Source organism: Haliaeetus albicilla, chromosome 23, assembly GCF_947461875.1.
Source record: "Haliaeetus albicilla chromosome 23, bHalAlb1.1, whole genome shotgun sequence".
NCBI lineage: Eukaryota > Metazoa > Chordata > Aves > Accipitriformes > Accipitridae > Haliaeetus > Haliaeetus albicilla.
The window spans coordinates 7,975,103-7,979,822 of record NC_091505.1 but is presented as its reverse complement, the minus strand read 5'-3'; positions in this window follow the sequence as shown (position 1 = coordinate 7,979,822).

The window sequence follows — 4,720 nt, the reverse complement described above, 5'->3', positions numbered from 1 at the left end:
GTGGACCGTAGATTGCATTAATGTCATGTTTTCTTTTTTGTATTTACTTTGTGAAGCTTGTTCATCTTCTTTCTGGAATTAAATTATCACAAGCTGTGAAACAACCTATGTTCTTATGTTCCTTGTTATAACCTTTCCCTTCTGAATATTTAGGTTTACGTGGTTTCAAACTGGAAGGGTATCTCAACTGAGACTGTAAGTGAAGTCTTTTCAGACAAATGGAACACTGCATGGGTGTAAAATGACCTATTGCTGAAGACATTTGCAAAGTACTTTTTACTGGTCAGAGTAGAAGAATCCATAAATACCTTTACCTTCTAGACAGCATATATTCATTCAGTTATTCTCCTGTAACAGCAATTGCCCATGTTCTCCAGAAATGGAAAGGCTTCCTGACTGTTTTCCTCATGTTCTCTGCAAGGGGTGATGGACCTCTTAGTCTCAAGTTTGTCTTGCCACACATTAAGCAAGAGTTTGCTGTAACTGGAGGTTTACCATGCGCACTGAGGGGTACTTAAACACTTGGGATTTTCATTTCTCTGTACTTAACGGTTAATTTGGGCTTTCCTTCTAACAGATTAGCTTTCCAGTAAAACAGCAGTTGTCACCAAAATGGCTAGTGGAAGTGGCTAGTGGATAGTGCCTCAGTTTTGATAAAATATGAACCTTCAAATGATTGTTAAGTTTCTCAGAACTTCATGGTGAATTATGCATTAAATATTTGTTCAACACTGAAATATCGTCTTACTTCACAATTAAAATACTCTAGGATTTGAATTCCACTGAATTTCTGACTGTAGCCCTTTCATTCCAATACAGAACAAAAGTAACCTTCTAAGAATCTGGGTATGTCTGAACAGAAATTGTTTTACCCAACTCACTCTAGGTTTGGTTACGCTTCAAGGACACACTGAATCCCCCTTTCTGTATCACACGGTGAAAGATACAACTTGAATAGGATGCTCGCTTTGTCAGTCCCGATGTCTTGTCAAGCTGATCGCTAGTCAGTCATCAATTAGGAAGGCAGGAGGTTGGCATGGGAAGGGCACTGGTTTTTTTTCTTATTACACATGTTCACAGACCAATAGGTAACAAAGACCTTTCACAGGTTCTATTGGTAGTTTTCCCTGAAAAACAAACCCCAGTGATCCAGTTGGTTTCTCTATTTGATGGTGCCATGCATTTATTTAAACTCAGTAATGTATTTGTGAATGTCTTAATTCTAGCGATTTCCTAACCATTTTCTCCATTACACCTTTTCTTTCATTTCCTTTATAGTATATGGAACATTATGCTTTTTCTTTCAAGATTAGTGTGTCAAAACATATTTAAAATAGAACTTGAACTAGATGTTTTTTCAGTGTAAATCATGTGTGTATAATAGCAGAGATGCCCGGTGCATGCAGGAGTAGTCACAGTAGGCAGAATGCAAAAGGAGAGTCAAAGATAGTTGTCAGAAGTTGTTCAGAGATTCAGTGGCAAAATAACACAGAACTTCTCACACGTCTTCACTTCCTGTTCTCTAACTGTAAGTTAGCGCAGCTTCCTGATGTAATGGTCAGACCTCCCTCTTTTTTTTTTTTTTTTTCAATTGGCTCAACTCCACAGGCCATCAGTCCAAATCTCTTCTTGCCTATGGACTATTACAGTGTGTGCAGAGCACTTGAAAATAAAAAGGCATCTGTGGCTGTATTTGTGATGTGACTTCACATCCCTGCTTCCAGTAGAGAAGGAGCTTTGTCAGCATGACTAGTAGGTTGGAATTTCACACTTGGGTTAGTTGTGTTTGAGAGGGGAAAGAAACAGGTTTGTTGGTTGTTTTTGTGGTCTCAAAGTGTGATGCAGATTATAGCTCCAGAAGAAGGCTGAAGAATGTAGTCATGCTCTCATACTGCCTGTTATGCCAGCCATTAACTGCTGGAAGAAGATCAGTATTGTGCTCATTGTCATTAAAAGGAAGAAATTAAACCTCCCTTTGTAGAAAAATCATACAAGGGAGACGTGCTTTTGCAGAGTGAGTCACCTCCTAGCTTTAACTTCTCCTGTTTAAGTGAAGGATAAATCCGCTCTTGATCTCATGAACAATGCAGGTAGGTAGGGGGTTGCTTTTTTTTTTTTGCTTTTTGCTTCTTCTTTCTTTGCTTTCTAATCAAGTACACCTCATGACCCACTGCTGCTCCAAATCCATGAATATATGTATGAATGTATGAAAACTCTATGCTTTCAGGACATGTTATATAAAAACACTCCAGCATATCTAGATTGAGTATGTATATTCAATTTACACAGCTGTTTTTGCTAAAAGAGTCTTTGCAGAGCCAGGCCTGATGTCAGAATCAAATATTTTGTAGTTGTTTGACTTCTAGTGAACAGTAAATTAGCATGTTGGCTTTAAAATATTTTGCTGCTAGTGACTGTACAGCTCACTCTGTACCTGTCACACCCCACAAAGTACTAACATTTACCAAACACCACACATACCAGGAACTAGCAGAGGCAGAGCCAGCTCATTTCTCCCCTAAGAAGTCACAGAGTTGTTGCCCATAGGCCATCCACGATAAGGTCTTAACTGTTTTCTGGCTTTGGATAAAGGTCTGTGTTCTGAACCCTCCTAAGCATACAGCTTCTACCACAGGAGTAGTTAATAAGCACGGCTGCCGTTTTCTCTTGAAATGTTTCAGCCACCTCCCTGCTGGCGTAAGAGAATTCCCAGAAGTACATTTCACAGTGCTTTTTTGAGACTCATTTCAGTCCCGAGTGATCAGACTGTCAGCTAGCCCTGCAGATGCTTTCATACATTGTAAATAGAAACCATGGAAGTTCCTTTCAGAGCACAAACGCTGACTACATTTTCTATGATAATCTATTTCCATTCCCTGTCTTGAATTCATGTGCTGCTAGAAACCCTCCCTTTATACCATGACTTATCTCTTTAAGTGTCTGCTATGTAACTATGTAAATCCTGGTGGCGTATCCCTGATAGAGAGATTGTCATTGCATTGCTACTGGTAACCAGTGGTTATGTCACTTTCCCTCGCTTGAATAGGCTTTGACTCATAGCGGTTTTCAGGACAATGGTTATAAAATAACACACTGAGGGGTTGCCGAGACTATAGTTTTGCAATAGAGACAACTGTCGACTCCAAGGGTACAAGAAAGCATTTTTCTTTTCTTTTTTCTTTTTTTTTTTTTTCTATTAAGGGTTTTGTTCTTCTGTAGCGTGAGTTTTTCTTGCATGGAAGTTTAGAAAACCAGAATTCTCTGTTAGCAAGATTGAATCTGGTGGGAAAACCCCATTACTTCTGAGCACAAACATTAATTCTTTCTAACCTGTTCTGAAGCATTGCTTAACTGAAATTTTAAGTGCTTCAGTTGTCCTACCTTTCTTTGAATTATTTGATGGCAGGCTGTGCTATACTTTGGATTATTGTCTGACTAAAGTGATGGCAGAAAGAATTACTGAAATGAGCCGTTATTCCATTAACCTTTTTGTTTTTCTAATTAAAGGACTTGCCTGGGAACAATGGTTAGGTGTTGAACTTTTTCTTTCTTTCTTTCTTTCCTTTTTTTTTCCCCTGAAGATTCAAGAGCCCTCGAGACAGAGGCCAAATTTTTGGAAGGTGCAAAATGTCTTAGCGTCACAGGAATTAAAGACAATTGAAGGGTCTGATGGCTGGCTTCTGCTTCCAGGTATATATCTGACTTTCTGTATAAGCTTAAGAATTGCCTACACATGGACACATAAACATCACAAAATTAGCCCTCATTATTAAAGTGTGTATTATTAAGAGTTAAGGTCAGAATTTAAGTGGCTTTAAATTAGTTTTTCACTTTAAATCTAAGTTCATCTAAAGTTTCTCAAGTATACTCTCTGAACAAGGTCTTACAAAAGTCACGTTATGTCTCCTTTCTTCCATCTTTTGCCCTGTCCCTTCAAAGCCCATAGGCAGGGCTTGTCCCTTAATACCTGCTTAGCTTACACAGTCTAAGCTGGGGAGTCCAGACACTTCTGTAAGTAAGAAATGGGAAATGAATTCCTTCATCCCCTCTCTTGAGCTTTGTGAGGAGGCCAGTAGTATCAGTATTAGAATATCCTCAGAAATTTCAAATTCTGCAGTGGATTTTAAGACAGTGTGAAAAGTGCCCTCTATTTTTAGGGTATTTGAAAATGTATATACATACATCATGGACATTTCTAGAAACTGTAGCTGTAGATCTGCCTAAAACTGCAAACAAAAAAAATCAGACAACTTCTTTTAAAACAACTGCTTCTATGCTATGGTAGCACAGGTCGTTTTCTCCCTAGGCTACATTTAGCACAGTTACACAACTAGTGCAATCCTTTCATATAATGAAAATTGGTGGGAACATGCAGATTGACGTGGTCAACGCAGCTGGTTTTAAATCAAAAAACCCCATACATCATAAGGCATGTGCAGGTGTTTCTATGCAATGTGCCACACTGCGTGACCAAATAAACATGACATTAGGAGGAAAATGTTCTGCTTACTTGTCCTAGAAGCACGATTACCTGACATTAAAATAGCTTCACTACTACGTAGATTCGCTTAAAGAGAGCGATTGACTGTGTAACTACAGCCTTTAAAATTCCATTTCCAGCAGGAAACGGCATTCTCGTTTCTCAAAATCGCTTTGGACTGCTCTTCCTTTTGTATTACCGTAGGTACCCAAATCCGGGGGTGAATTCAGTTTCTCACCG